We start from the raw sequence: 17,338 nt of genomic DNA on the forward strand, positions 1-17,338 counted from the left end.
ACCGGAGAAATAGATAAGCTATATGTAAGGAAAAGAATAGGCAACATTACTTGTCCTATAACAACTACAACAAAACTTGGCTGAAAAATATCTAAATTATTAAAATACTGATAAGGGAAGGTGTTACATACTAAGTATATAAACTGCAAATACGGCAGAAAAATCTAGTTAGAAGGTATAATGTAAAATATATTGCCTTCAGATTTAACAATAAAATATAAGTACTTAAGGGTAAACTAGATTAAAAATGTGCAGGATTCATAGGCAGAAAACTATAAAACTTGACTAAAGACCATAAAGAACACTTAAATAAATTGAAGAGAGACACACTATGTTGTTGGTTAGAAAGACGCAATATTTTAAAGACGCCAACCCTCTCCAAAATATTCTCTAAATCAAATTTAACATCAAGAAGCCAGGGATTTTTACTTCAAACTTTGCAAGATGTTCACTTAGACCAAGAAAGAAGAAAGAATAAGGAAAAAAAAAATTTTAACGTAGGACTTGCCTAATAAGATATCATAATGTGTTCAAAAGTTAGAGTAGATAAAACTCTGCAGTGCTATTATGGGAACAGACAAACCAAAGAAACGGTAAAAATTCTAGGGGAAATGTATATTTAAGAATTTATGATAATAATATAAACTGACCCAATAAAGAAATAAAAGATGGTATAATAAATGATGCTGAAGAAGCAGTACTGGAGAAAAATAAGTTAATTTCTACTTAACCCCCAATAAATTACAGGTGAACAAGGGATTTACATTTTAAAACAGAACCTTATAATTTCTAGAAAAATAGCGTATTATCTCAGGTCCAGGAAGATCTTTCCCAGCATTAAAAACAAAGAGAGAAACCATTTTAAAAAACATCAATTTAACTTCACAATATTCATTTTTAAGTTATAAGAAAAAGTAAGCAGAAATTAAAAACAAAATGGATGCCAGGGAAATATTTGAAAAATGACAAAGGATGAATAGCTTTACACATAAATAATTCTTAAAATCAAAAACGTAAATACCCTTAAACAGAAAAGAAGGGCAAATAACATTAGTGGGTGATCAAAAAAAGAAAAACTACAGTGGCCAATAAAAAACACATAAAATTATTTCAATTCACTAATATTGAAATAAATTAAGATGTTTTACCTACATTCACTCATTCATTCAAAATATATTTATTTATGACCAATCATGTCCCAGGTACTTCTGTGGGTCACTAAGAACAGAGAGGTGAATGAGACAATACGTCTGCTCTCATGAAAAAGAAATAGACAGTAATCAAATAAAAGAGTAACAGCATGATTTCAGATAGGGATAAGTATATGAGGAATATAAAGTAGGCTAAATGGCTCTCTAGCCATTGCAGATACTATTAAAATGGGAGAAAATCAACATGATCTTCTTGAAGGCTAATTTGGCAATGTGTATCAGTAATTTAGGAATGTTCATACCTTTTGAAAACTTTTTACCTTGAAATAATTTAAGACTCACAGGAAGTGGCAAATATAGTAGAGAATTCCTATGGTGGATTCACCTGCCTTTGCCCAATGATAACATCTTACATAGTCAAAGTAAAATGCCAAAACCCAGAAATTGACATTGGCACAATACTATTAACTAAACTGCGGACCTTATTTCATTTTCTTCAGTTTTTACATGGACTCATCTGTGGGTTTGGTGTGTAATACTGTGAAATCTTTTCGCATGTATAGATTCATGTAACAGCCACCACAATCAGGATACAGAAGTGTTCCATCACCACAAAAAACTGTCCTCATACCCCTTTATAATTTTATCTCCTCCAACTCTAACCCTTGACAACCACTGATCCACTTTTCATCACTATAATTTTGTCATTTTGAGATTGTTATATAAATGGAATCATAGAGTATGTAATCTTATGAGATTGGCTTTTTTTCCCCCTCACTCGGCATAATGCCCTGGAGATCCATCCAAGTTTTTGTGGGCATCAGTAATTGGTTTCTCTTCATGGCTGAGCAATATTCCCATTACATAGATGAACAAGTTTCTTTATCCATTCACCCATCAAAGGGCATCTGAGTTGTTCCCAGTTTGGGGCTATTACAAATAAAGCTGCTGTGAACATTTGTGTACAGACTTTGTGTGGATGTATATTTTCAGTTGAGAATCGTGATTGCTGGGTCCTATGCCAAGTATGCGGTGTAACTTCATAAGAAAGTACCACATTGTTTTCAGAGGCTTGTAGCATTTTACATCTCCACCAGGAATGTCTGAGGGATGCAGTTTATCCACATCCTGACAGCATTTGGTGTTGTCACTATCTTCTCTTTTAGTCATTCCGATAGATGTGTACTGGTATTGTGGTTTTAATTTGCATTTATCTAATGGCTAATGGTGTCAAACATACTTTTAGTGACTACTGACCCTTTGTATATGCCCTTTGGATGTATGTCTGGTCAAGTCTTTGGCCTACTTTATAATGGGAATACCTTAGTATTGAATTTTCTGAATATAAGTCCTATGTTGAATATGTGACTTGTGAATATTTGTTATAGAGAGTGGCTTATCTTCTCATCCTCTTAATAGATTCTCTCATAAAGCAAAAGTTTAAAACTTTTGATCGAGCCCAACTCATTATTTTTTCTCTTATGGATTGCAGTTTTGGTGCCATGTCTAAAAACTCTGCCTCACACAAATCATAAAGATTTTCTCTTATATTTTTCTATAAAAATTTAATAGTTTTACAGTTTACATTTGGATCTATGATCCATTTTGATGTAAGGTGTAAGGCTGAGGTTTAGTTTTTGATCTATGGATGTTAATTGTCCCAGCATGATTTATTGAAAAGACCATCCTTTCTCCATTAAATTGCTTTATTGTCAACAACAAAAAGTCAGTTGCATGTACTTTCGTGGGTCAATTTCTGGACGCTATTCTGTTCCACTGATCTATGTGCCTATTCATTTTTCTATAAGACACTGTCTTGTGTTCATATCTTTTTGACTCAACAATTTTATTTCTGGGAATTTATCCGTAAAAGATAAAGAGAAGAATTCTCCATAAGAGATAAGACATACGTGGAAAAATGCACATATGAGGATGTTCACTGCAGCAGTTTTTATATAATGAATAACTGAAAACAATCTAATATTTACTGACAGAAAGAAGGTTAAAGAAATTACGATAGATTTCAGATTCCAGAAAAATGATTCACTTGGCTAGTGCAGAAACTCTCTCCCTATAAAACCTAGTTATGTTAAACATAGTACTTTTTAATATATACAGTACTTGACTTCAAAAAAATGTGAACTCTCCAGGAACCCGAATTGGAGAGGTTCCTTAAAGCCAGAATTCCAGGAGTACATGCTGATTTTTCTGTAGCCCTGGACATGTTACTAGCCCAATAATAGTAGGGTCTTGATTTTAATGCACACAAAGGCACAGGTGATAAGAGCTTTGCTCATTCATGGTGGGACGGTGGAACGGAGACCTGGGAATAAGGCTGAGACCCTGAAAAGACTGTAATCCTAGGGAATGGGAAATAAGAATGTTCCATGCACCTACCCGGTGTGATGACAATAAACATTCAGAGAGAAATTAAATCCTATGACAGTGGCCCACATAGGTAGAGTCTACTAATCCTAAACTTACAGTCTAGTATTCCTCAATTCAATAAATTAACATAAACATTTACACTGGGCTTTTGACACCCTAGACAGTCTAGAAAGCCTAATAGGAACAAAAACAAACTCTCTGGAAAAATAACCCAGGCCACAAGGAATTCCTCCTACAAAAACAAGCTCCCCTTGAGACAGGCTAACAACAAAAGTTAAAAAATATAGATGGAATCAACAACCATAGCAAAGCCAGCAGATACTACAACCAAGAGAATTAACACTCCAATAATTTGGGAAAAAGCCTATAGGCTTTTCTGTTATGAGTCTACAATCACACTATTATAAACACAACACAAACCACAAGTGTGAATCACCTATATAATTTTAAATGTAATTAAAATTTCACATTAAAAAAGTAAAACAAGTAAACTTAATTTCAATAGTTTAATATTATTTTATTTTTTACTTTACTTAACTTTAATTAACATCCTTTTTTAAAATACTAAGTCTTTGAAATCCAGTGTATATTTTACATTACAGCACATCAAGCACTCAATAGCCACATGTGGTTAGACTATCATATTGGATATCGCCTGCAGGTTATGAAATAAGTATGTATAAAATGAGTGATGTGGCTCATTCATTCAACTGTGAATCAGTGAGCACCTACTATGTATGAGCCACTAAGAAAACTGCAGTGCACTGAATAGACAAAGTCCTTGTTTTCATGTGGCTTAAGTACTGATGTGTGTGGAAGAGGAGAAGCAGATAATGAACAAGAAAACCTATATTAAGGTAGAGGGTGATATGTGCTGTAGGGAAAAAAAAAATAAGCAGGGCAAAAAAGATAAGGAGGGCTCCTGGGTGTGTGTGTGTTTGTGTGGTGTAGGGGTATTATTTTTTTAACAGGTCATCAATGAAGGTCTCCCTAATAAGGTAATATTTGAGCAGGGACTTGTAAACCAAGAACCAAATACTGGTAATATAGAATATCTGCAAACAAATATAGTCACTGAGATTTTTAAAAAAACCAACCAAACTCAATGCATGGATTAAACAGAGGATTAGACATAGCTGAAGAAAGATTAGGATTCAATTCAGAAAATACAGAATAAATATTTTGAAAAGTTTTCCAGCTACAGAGTAGCTATACTTTGTATAAATAACTACAAATAGCCTTTTAAATTTATGAGCCTATTATAAGAGAATGTAGATCAGCACTGTCTAATCTAAATGTAATATAAGAAATACAAATATTGGTATCCCTTATACATGGAATCTAAATAAAATCAAAGTCATAGAAACAGAGAGTAGAAAAGTGGCTTCCGGGGGCTGATGGGTGGGAGAAATAGGGAGATGTTGGTAAAACGGTACAAACTTTCAGCTATAAGATAAATAAGTTATGAGTATCTAACGTAAGACATAATGACTATAGTTGATAACAACGTATTTTTAAAATAATAAAAATAAATATAATATGAGCTACATATATAATTTTATCTTTTCTAGTAGCCACATTAAAAAAGTAAAAATAAACAGGTGAAATTATTTTAACGATATACTTTATTAGTAATTGAATAATATTTTTAACTCAATATATCCAAAATATTATTTCAACACGTGGCATCAGCCACCTTTTACATGCTTAGTAGCCACAAGTAACTGGTAGCTATCGTATTAGACAGCACAGCCTTTGATACTGCATATATTACTGCAGGCAGCCTTTTCCATGCTCAGCTAAACTCTAGGTAGATTAAACTAAGAAATAAAAAAACAAAAAAGAAACCGATACTGTGGGAATGCTAGGAAATTTTGCCTTTCTCAGGTACTTCTAACTCCTTGGGCTTTTATGGCCACACAGGGATCAAGTGATATAACCTTGGGATAACCCTGGAAATGAGAGAATTACCATTTTTATTTTGAAGAGAGACATCCAGAAAGAGAAGAGTGTATAGGGGGACACAGTGAAACACTAAGAGCAAGAGAGACACAAAGAGTGCGTGTGTGTGTGTGTGTGCACGCACACAGGCACACACAGGAGGAACGACAAGGGAACTGGGAGACAGAGAGAAGAGGCTCTTCTCTCCAGTCCAGATTAGAAATTGAACACAGAGCCTCCTTCCTCCCCTTGACACAGTAGGGTCCTCCACTGCAAGTTGTGCTTCCATGAGCCCCACTCCACGGTAGAGGACGCCCCTGGCTACAGAGACCAGGGCTAGGGCTTAAAACCCATGAATCCGAGCCCGTTCGTTTCAACCTTCAACCAAGGCTTTACTTCTCCAGAGAGAGCAGGCTTGAAATCAACGACTCCAGAGAGCAAACAGAGAAGCTGAATTCAGCAGAGACATGGACATGGTAGCAAAGGCACTCCGTACAGGCCTTAAAAATGTAGAGTGTGATGAGCTGCTTCTGCCTGAGAACTGCCTAAAAAGAAAAGACGGACCTGATATCCTGGGTTTCTCAGCAGGAAATGTGCACCCTTTGTACGCTAAAATGATGGACACAAGCATTGTGTATGCCCGTTTTTAATCTCAGTTACATTTTGCCAACTACCAACTGAATCAACACGTACATACCACTTTGATATCATTCAAAAGTGTGATGTAGGTCTGGTCAGTAATCCTAAAATGCTAAGTAAGGACCTTGTTTAAAGAGACAAAGTAATACTATAGTAAGAGTCCATGGACTGAATCTGAAGCCTGTATCCTGGGTCTGGTTCTACTGTTAAATAGCGACATGACCCTAATCAGCCAATTATCCTTACTTGTAAAACCTTCCTCCGTTTCCTTACGTGTGAAATTATCACATCGGATAATAGAATCACTCTCATTCTATAACCTATTATTTCACTTTTATAGAGGAAAAATGATGAAATGCTTTTATTTTATTCTACATACAATGAAATGGAATGAGAATTGTTTGATTCAATAAGGACTTTCTAGATCTTTCCAGGTCTGTCCATGGAAAGGCAACAAGATAATTTCACAAGAACTGGATTCTCAAGAAATTAAATGAACTCCAATTCCCCTCCTTTGATCTATCAATATCCCTATGAGTGTGGAATTTATGTATCTGTGTATGATGGTGTTTTAGAGAAGGCTGGTCCTTAAATAATGTATACATATAAAATTCCACAATTATTTAGTTTTGAAACACCAGTGGTCAAGTAATTTCATAATGAATCTTGCGGACATTAAAATATCTGTATGTACAGAATCAGGGTTCCCTCTCAGTTTGCCAACATCATTCATAGTGGCCATGCACATTAATTTCAAGTGTCACCTTTTATGAGACCACTTGCTACCAGGTCACGTCTTGCAGGTAAATCATCCTCAGCTTTTCCCTTATATCTGACAAATTCTGGACCTAAAATGTCACTAACACATATTGATAGATACTTGATCACAGAGTAGCTTTGTCTGCCACCTTCCTAGGGGACAAAAGCTGGGATACACATTTCATTTAAATAATTCTGTTCTTGCAGCTGCTCAGTACCAAATACAATAACATATACAATTTGGTGGCTTGCTTCAATTTGCAGACTTCACAGAAGCCTCTGCCTAGAACCAGTAATCAGCAGGACCAGCACAACACTGCCAAAGATGCTACAAAGGCAATTCAAACAACCCTATAATTTAACTTTCATTTTTATTTAATAATGTTTGTGTATTATTTCAAATTGAAATTTAATTAGTTTAGAGACTTATTAATACAGATTTTGGGGTAAGCATCACTGATTTTACGAAGACAGGCAAAAGCCACCTAATACTGTTCACTACAATTAGTTTTCCGATTGATAGTTAAATCCTCCTGTTTACTCAGGTTATTGACACTTCCACATGTCAAGCTGAAATACTGTTATTCTCCGAACCATAAAATTTCAATGAGATTTTTTTGACTCTGCAACCAAATAACCATATTAGAGAAGAACACTTGAAGGCTACCTAGTTTATTTCTAATACTCACAAATTCTTAAGTTTGGTTCAAATGAAACTCCTGATAATGGGTAATAATTGTGTAAATATTTTATCACTCTACACAGTTGGAAAGCAGTGGGTTTTGGAAATCTATGGGTTTTGGCGTTAAGCAGCTGGAGTTTGAATTTTGGCTCCAAGCCTACTCTGCACAACGCCGCATATAAAGTATATGCTCAATAAATATTACTTTCCTCCCCTTGTTGGTTTTCCCTAAAGTCAACTAAGAGAATGAGTTTGGAATTCATTTCATGGGCAGTGAGGAACTATTGAAAATGCTGCTTTAAATTGGGGAAATTAATATGATCTTTTAGATAAGTGATAAAGAAAGAGGTAGAGGCAAGGAGATTGGATATGAACCTGTTTCAATAGGCTAGATAGATACATCCTAATTCATTGATTGATTGATAGGATCAGAACTATGATGGGGGCAGGAAGAAACATTTCAAATTATCTGCTTACCTACTTACCTACCTATTCTATAATCATTTGTTAGTTCAAAAAAAACTTTCACATCATCAACAAGAAGTCTATGAAATAGCTATTATTATTCAATTTTCACAGATGAGAAAAGTGATGCTCAAAGAGGTCATGTATTTTTCCCAAGGATAATATAACTATACAGCTAGTTAGTATTGGACCCAGAGCTTGAAGACAAATGAATTATCTGTGATCATTCCTATCCCACGAAAACATCAGAAAGTATGAGACTGCTTATTGGATAAGGATTGCTTATCGGATAAGGATTGGCGGCCGAGGGAAGAACCAAGTAATAGTGAAAGTTTAATAGTGGTAACATTAAGAGAAAGAGTAAAGTCAGAGAAGGAACTGATATAGTATGGGGAATGTGACAAGGAGACTGATAGAATATGTACCTTGGAGGTACTGATTTTAGAGTGGAATTGGACATCCAAATGGAGCTTCCGCTAGGTATTTGGAAACGTGGGGAAGTTGGAGTATCTGGCCTAGCTCTGTAGAGGTGACGAGTGAGACAGGAGACCTTAAGAATGGATATAAACTCAGAGAGAGACATTTTCAAGTAGAAGACCACTAACAGAATCCATGGAACAGCCCTATTTCGGCTATGAGATGCGGTACATTAATCGACCAGAGGGATGGCGATGAAGCAAGCAGAGGTATACCAAAACATGTGCAGCTCAGAAACCAAGAGAAGTATCAGAGGATTGTCATTTTTGAGCATCAAGTGCCAGATAATTTATCTATGTGTTAGCATTCTATTCTAATAAAACTCATTAGATCCATGTGGTGTATTATTTCCATTTTCTTTTCGATTTAGACACTAAGGTCAAAGAGGAAATCTAATTTGTTGCAGAACACACAAATAAGGAAATGACAAAATTAGGATTCTAAGTTAGTTCTGTGAGGCTCCAAATCCCTGTTCTTTCCATGGTAAGGAAGAGGGAATAGTCACTAGTGATTAAGGGCTGCTGTATTATTAAGAAGCAGTATCATGGGATTTGGCAATTAGAAGATTTTGAGAGAGCATTTGGGATGGGGCTAAGATTTCAAGTGTGTTGGAGAGCACTCTCTGGAGAAGTTAGGCACTGATGGCAAGGGGAAAGAAGAGATAATAAATGCAGGAGAAATCTGATCTGAAGATGCCTCCTCTCACTTTACTTTCTATAGTGGGCATTCCAGTTCTTTTGTAATTTTATGACTTAATGAAACTTTTAAAGTTGGAAGGTCCTTGCCTATCATCTGATCCCCTTAGGTGATACATAAGGAAAACAGTTCTAGAGAAGTTAAATGGCAGGCCCAGACAGCCCAGCCCCCTGCAAACCAGGGTCAACAAACCCATGTCTCTTGGTAGGCGCTGACTTTAGCATGATAATGTATCCATTCTTCTTCTTGTTAAATATAGCTCACACTTGGTTAACATGTACTTTGCCTGTAAGTCCTCTAGCCTATATCTCCATCTATCTACAGTCCATATAGAAACTGGAAGATTTCCTACAAGTAGCAGGGAAAAATGATTAACAGTATATACCTTTGAAAATGCATAGTAAATACTTCAGTTAACTTTCAGAATTACACAATTCTCTTTTCTGAGCCTCAATATTAATAGAATCCATTACGTTATTTAGCAGAGAACTTCCATAATTTTTCTCCTATGTGCCAACTGTTTTACTTATTGTTTTTCTTCTTTAGGACTTGAACTTCCTTGAAGGTAGAGATGATTTTATGTGCTTGTTTGCTATTACAAGAGATAGCACAGTGTAGAGTATATGGTGAACAATGAATACATAGTTGTTGAAAGACAAGTCTGTACCAATGCACAGATTGAAGAACTCTTTGGAACAAAATTTCCAAAGGCATGTTTTTAAGCAGTCATGATTCAATTGCCCCCTGGAAAATGCTATGTGAAATCCAACTACTTTCACATTTGGGCACCTGCTTCTTATTTGATGACTCAAATGGCCAATTCTGAATGCACTGAGACAGGGTCAAGGAGGAATTCAGGTAAAATTCGTAGTATATTATCTATTTCTTTAGTTTATCATTTTCTACTAATAAAAATAAAACATGTTCATTACAGATAATGTGAGCAATCCAAGACTAAAACAAGGAAGAAAATAATCACTGATAAAACCATAATCCATGGATAACTGTAGCTGATATTTTATTTCCTTTTATTCTTCTTTTTACCCATAAACACACATGTATGTTTACACAGTAGAGGTGAAAATGCATGTAAATATTGTATATATTTTTAATTTAATATTGCAGAGTGTTTGTCTATATCACTAAATATCCTTCAACAACATCATTTTAAAATATGAATTATATAACATGAATGACATCATTTAAACTATTTTGCTATTGTTGGTTATTTAAGTTGCTATCAAGTTTTCATTCTTCCAAACACTTTTGTGAATAAAATGTTTGTGCCTAAGATTGTTAAATTTCTGGCCATTTCCTTAGACCAGATTCTGAGAAGTTGAATTATAAGGTCATTGAAACTTAATTCTATTTGCTGTTTGTAGAACTATAGAAAAATGGATTTTCCTGTTCAAACACTTCATACACAGAAGAGGAGTCAAATACAATTATGTGAATGGTTTTCTCCAACGACGTGGCAAACCTGATCATTCATCTGGCACCTACAGCATAGGGAGTATTTTAAAATTCATTTTATTTTCATTGTCATGCAATTATGATAAGGAATGACTGATCCATTCTTTTTTGAGTCGTTTTGCTATTAGCAATGAGAAGGGGGCGTGTCAGGTGGTGGATTTGGATTCACTCTTCTCACAAGTACATTACAGGACTATGACACTGGAGAGGTAGGCTGTGGCTAAGAAACTGTCTCTCCATATGCTTCGTGCCATATTCCACAAACCCCACCACTCCAGCCTTCTCCAGAGTCATTCTTAATAATTTATCACTGTCTCCAGTGTTGGCAGTACTAAGAAGATGATGTTACCATAAGAAATAGCATATGCTGCATACAAACAGGTCAATAACCAGCTCATTTTGATATATGTCAGAAGCTTATTTTATCTAGGGACACAGTTGATCTGCTTGCAAAAACTCATTTTCAGGGGAATCCTACAGGCTAAATCACAACATCATTCCAGTTAGGCAGAGAAAATAACTTTAGCTGCAATCTGCCTTATTACATTCAAAGCACATACATGTTTGCAATCAAGTTCTCCCAAAGATTATACATATTTCTACTCTGAGAAAAAGAAATGTGGGATGCTCTTGTGTGTAATTGCTAGATTTAGAATCTAACTTGCAATTATACATAAAAAACCAATAGAATTTCAGGTTTGACAGTACCAATATTAAAATAGGTTAATTTTGCTTTAAAATTGCACTTAATGATTTTTCTGGTTATAAAAATAATGTTTATTGCATAAAATTTAGAAAAGCATTAATAAGGGAATTTAAATTACCTCTCAACCTATAACCAAGCGATAACTACTGTTAATTATTTTGTGTAATGTTTCAGCCATTTTTCTTGTCTATGCGTGCGTGCGTGTGTGTGTGTGTGTGTGTGTGTGTGTATAACTGGGGTTATACTGTATATTATCTTTTACAACTTGTTTTATGCTTATGAATGCACCATGGGCATTCTATACACATTACATATGCGATGTACATATGTAATACATATGTAATTATTCATAATCGTGTTTTCTATTGACTGTGTATTATTTAATAAGAATATATGGAACTTATTTAACCAATACTCTTATTTTTGGAATTAGGTTGTTCTTTATGGTCTACAATTGTAAATAATATTACATTTAGTATTTTGCCTGTCTCTGTTTCCTTAAAGTAAATTTCCAGAAACTTAATTGTAAAGTTAAAAGGATATAACCTATTTAAAGGATTTTGATACATATTCCTATATTGTCATTTAAATATATATTTAGGTTGACACTCAAACTATGTTTAGTAGTCAGCTATAGCAGATGGTGTCAGTACCCTATTCATAACCCACTGCCTACACCAGAGACAGTTTTCATGCACAGGTTCGTGCATCTCTCTGCCCAGGACTTTTTCCTGCCTCAGAATCCTGCTCAGTCCATTGGTGAAGCAGGCAGGAAGTGTGTAGAGGGTACCATCCTGAGAATTGCTCTCAACCCTTAAGGAGTAGGAGTCTGTACATACGTACCCTAGATTTCTTACCTCTCTGTGAGGCAACTGAGTTGTGTTCTACACAGTCTCTTAAAGGTCCCCAGCAGGTTGAACCCCAGTTGCTCACAGACAAGTACTTACTGGCTTTCTCTATATTGTCTTTATACCCTTCCCTGTCTCACTTTCTCACTCCCTCATAGTCCTTCCTGGGATTACCTCCCAAATAAACTACTTGTATCCAAATCCCTGCCTCAGAGTCTGTTTTTTAAGGAAAACCAAACTAGAATAACCTTCCATTTTCTCTTACTTCTAGTTTCAGGATTATTTTTAGAACTGATAACACCTCTAAAATATATGTAAAAGACTTAACGGTAAAATTTCAGAGAACTATGTGATAGTAGGGAAGGGAGAGGGACCTAAGTCATTAGATAGGATAATAGCATAATAACTTTAATTAACCTGAATTTGAACAAAATTGTCCTCTACTTTCAATGCAAAAATTCATTTCAGATGTTTATATTATAATTCTCTATTGATTAGAAAATGCAAAATCTAACAACCTGACTATCTAGACAATATGATGAAAAGTCTCAGCGCTCTTTCCTTGCTTCAGAGAGGGGTTAAGAGTGTCCAGTTCAAAGAGGAGGTATCTTGCTTAGGTTCAGCAAATCTGCTTCTTTATAATGTGAGTAATTCCTAGAAGACTAATACACTGTGAAGGAGAGAAGAGTTGCAGGAGAGAAAAGTGGGAAGGATTGAAGATGTACCTTGACCAGGTAGATTTATATGATAACCTGGACAAAAATAAGTGTCACTGTTTGTTGTTCAGGAGGAAAGAACACACAAACAGAGCATCAGAAACTGATCATTAGCACTGTCCAAAGAGCTTTCTGCAATGATGGAAATGTTTTATACCTGTGCCACCCAATGCAGTAACTACTTACTACATGTGGCTATTGAACACTTGAAATATGGCTATTGTGACCAGTGCAACTAAGGAACTAAATTTTTAATTTTAATTAATTTAAATAGCCATATTTGACTAGCAGTTACCCTATTGGACACTGCAAATCTAGGCTCTACACTGACTGCATTTCACCATAGTAACTTTCCAAAGATTAAATTTCAATTGTTAACTTAATTACAATCAACTACTGGAAAGAAAAGAAATAGTGTCTTTTTAAGTCCTAGTCTACAAAGGGTTACTTTAAATTCTGATACTGTTTTGGGGGGAGGAGCTAAAATGGGGAGAGACGTTAATAATATCAAGTATTTACATGGTGCTATCTGTCAGTCACTCTTCTAAGCACTTGATGTATTTTAACTGGTTTAAAACTCATCACAATATCATCAAAAAATACTTAGGAATAAATTTAACCAAGGAGATAAAAGATACGTGCAATGAAAAATGCAAGACATTGATGAAAGAAATTGAAAAAGACACAAATAGATATCCTCTGTTCATGAATCAGAAGAATACTGTTAAAATGTCCATACCACCCAAAGCCATTTATAGATTCAATGCAATCCCTATCAAAATCCCAATGTCATTTTTCACACAAATAGAAAAAAAGAATCCTAAAATTTTTATAGAACTACAAAAGACCCCAAATAACCAAAGCAATCCTGAGAAAGAAGAAAAAAGATGGAGGCATCACAATTCCTGATTTCAAACTCTATTACAAAGGTATAGTAATCAAAACAGTATGACTCTGGCAAAAAAAGAGACACATACACCAATGGAAGAGAATCGAGAGTCCCAAAATAAACTATGCATATGTAGCCTACTTGACAACTTGACAACGGAGCCAAGAACACTCAAATAGTGTATGTTCTCACTTATAGGCAGAATCTAAAAAAGCAGAACTCACAAAAATAGACAGTAGAATGGTGGCTGCCAGGGGCTGAGGGTTGGATGAAATGTGGAGGAATTGGTCAAAGGAGACAAACTCCCAGCTATAGGATAAATAAGTTCTGGGGATCTAATGTACAGTATGGTGACTATAATTAACAATACTATATTATATACTTGAGAGTGTTAAGAGAGCTGATTTTAAATATTACCACCACACTAAGAGTGTTAATTATGTGAGGGGATGGAGGTGTTAACTAACCTTTATGTGGTAATAATTTTGCAATATATAAGTGCATCAAATCATCACATTGTATACCTTAAACTTACATGTGTTATATGTCAATAATAGATCAACAAAGCTGGAACAAAACAAAAACCTATCACAACCTGATGAAGTATATACCATTATTATCTCCACTTTACAGTTAAAGAAACTGAGGCATAGAGAGGTTAAGTGATTTGCCCACACAGCTAGGAAATCGCAGAGCTGGGAATTAAATCTGAGTCTGTGCTCTCAAACATTATACTACACTGGCTCTTAGGATTTCAGAGTTATTAGAGAGGACTATTCCCAGTCATCCAACATATACTAAAAAAGCAATGATAAGTCATATGTCTTGACACAATAAAAGGAAGTCTTTATGACTCTTTTCTGGGGAAAAAAATCTGGGAAACACTGGGTACCTTGGTATTCTAAATAGACCACTTCTGCCTAAAAATATTCTCCAGCATCAAATGTGAAAGAAGTCCTTCTTTCTGATCCTAAGTGATGTGTTCCTGGATGAATGATATCTATTTTTATTACTCTGGCTGGAAAAAAAAAGATAACTTAGACACAAAGTTCTTTCTCTAATTTCTTTTCTGTTCCTCTATCACACACTTTTTGTTTCAACTTTCATGGAACAAGTGCAGAATTAACAACGGAAATCCACAAAGAAATTCACAAAGAGGAAAATGTTACATTTCTTGTTGGGGGATGAGAAGAAGGTGAGGTTGTAAGAAAAGGATATTCCAACTGAAAAGAAAATACAATGTTAAAGATGGAATACTATCCGAGCAAAATTGAAATACATTAGTAAACTCTGGATATCTCACTGTTGAGTAAATACTGGATTTTAATGTTTCAACTCTGGCAATATTTAGCTAACCCAGATCAAGAGAGAAAAATATCCTCTCACATAAGTATAATGGAGTACTTTGGTATAAAGACACAGGTAATCCTACTAACTCATATCTTCAAGCTAGAGGTAAGGTTATTATACACATAATGGTTCTATTTCAAAATATTAGATTTTTAAGCAGTCACTGAGCTTGACACTACCAGCAGCAGATGGCCTCCATGCTAGACTTTAATCTCCAGACGGGGCTTTCTAAGACTAATGACGTACCTACTGTTTAGAATATATTAGACTTGCTTTAAAGGTTGAGCATTTGCTGGCCATGGAAAGAAAAATCATAGGACCACTGAGATAAGAGATTTTCTTCAGGGTCTCAGTGTTTGAGATTATTTACCAACACACACCAATTTCATTATTGAAAACAATTATAGCAAACAAATTTCCAGTTTCTTGATGAAGAAAGATGCTTGATAAGATGACAGGGTGAGAAGAGGAAAGAAAATAGCAGAATCGTACGGTTAGAGTTCAGAGTTTGAGTGGGGTTGTGTGCCTAGTGTTGCTACCGGACACATAGGCTGAGGCCGTATCATGGAAATCTTTGTGGCCCATGTTAAAAGGTTTTATCCTTTATCCTGAAGATGGATGAAATACATCAAAGGGTTTAAACAGGATGTAATTTACTTAGATTTGCAGTTTAGAATATAATTCTGGCAGCATTCTGAGAGCTTAAGTATCGGATTCAAGGAAATGGATTAAGAAAGTTTTGCAAATGAGATTTGTTTAAGTAGTGTTCAGCTATCACACTACTAAAACTGAAAAGCACTTTCTTAAATGAATATGTTTGGGTCCAGGTGATACACTTGAGCATAATTTCTAAACAATCTTTAGTATCAAACTAGTTTTTGACATGCAAGAGTCACTTCTAAGTCAATTCAATATATAGAATTTTGATCTGATATAACTGGTAAATTAGGTAACAGGTTCTAAACCTAAAAAGTATCCAATATAAGAAATATTTAAATCCAGATTATCTGTGTTCACTGTACCTACCACAAAAGCAAAAATGCTTGCTAAGTATATAAGACACTGAGAAAGTCCCAGTATTGAAGAGGCCTGCCATTTTCCCTCAGCCTCTTCTTTTAGGGTTGCATAAGGCGTTTCCATGCAAAGCTGCCAGCCGCTATGTACAAGGATTAAGAAGGTGATTTACAGGGGTTAAAAGAAAATAAACTCCGTATTAGACGAAGATAATAGTAAAAAGGTTCTAGGAACAGTGTATGCTTAATCAAAATGGATTCTGAAAAAAATTTACAAAAATATCACAATATTCAGAGACAAGTTAATATATCTCAATATATGTCAGTGAGAAAGTAGGACAAGAGAAAAAGGACTTTGGCTAGTCACGGTAGGTGGTCTGGATGGGGAGATTTGGTGCAAAGAGTGAGCAATAAATAGGAGGAGAAGACTTTAAAAAATATTATTACACTTGCAGGTGGTTTTATTTTTGTCAAATTGAGGGCAGGCCATAACCCTTCCCACCTACTACAGTCAGATAAGACCACGTAAAGCACTGAAACACAGAGAACAAGCAGCAGACAGGAAATAGAGGGAGAGAAGAGCCCTTCCTGGGGTAACAAACAATAGATGTTCCTTCAAGGACACAGTGGAAGATCCAGCAGTGGATGAAGGATCTGTGGATTAGGAAATTCAGAACAAGCTTTGAGAAAAATTGGATTTGGATATTAAGAATCTTTGCAGTTAGTACGAAAACTTGGTAAAAAGGAGAGGCAATCTGGTGCAGATCACTGCAGACACTGGAATGGCAAAGAAAATCTGTATAACACTAGATCAGAGACATTTCCCTTTAACTATTTTAAGGGATTCACCAAGAGTTTAGTGGGAGTGATTTAAAAGGAATATCAGAACCAAAAGTTATGCTATCTATAGTTTGTAATATATTTTAATGTAGTTATACACATACGCACCCCCTCACCCACTACTTTATTTGAGTCAACTATTTCAGGGACCATCTCATTTTAACTGCATAGTGTGGACAGTGTCATTTTAAACTAATCCTTTACCTGGTTCTATATAAGAATATGATTAAGGGCTATCAAGGTAAATATTCAAACTAAATGGCTTCATTGATCATTGCCTTCAAGATTCTGCCGGCCAGAGAGGA

Source organism: Balaenoptera musculus, chromosome X, assembly GCF_009873245.2.
Source record: "Balaenoptera musculus isolate JJ_BM4_2016_0621 chromosome X, mBalMus1.pri.v3, whole genome shotgun sequence".
NCBI lineage: Eukaryota > Metazoa > Chordata > Mammalia > Artiodactyla > Balaenopteridae > Balaenoptera > Balaenoptera musculus.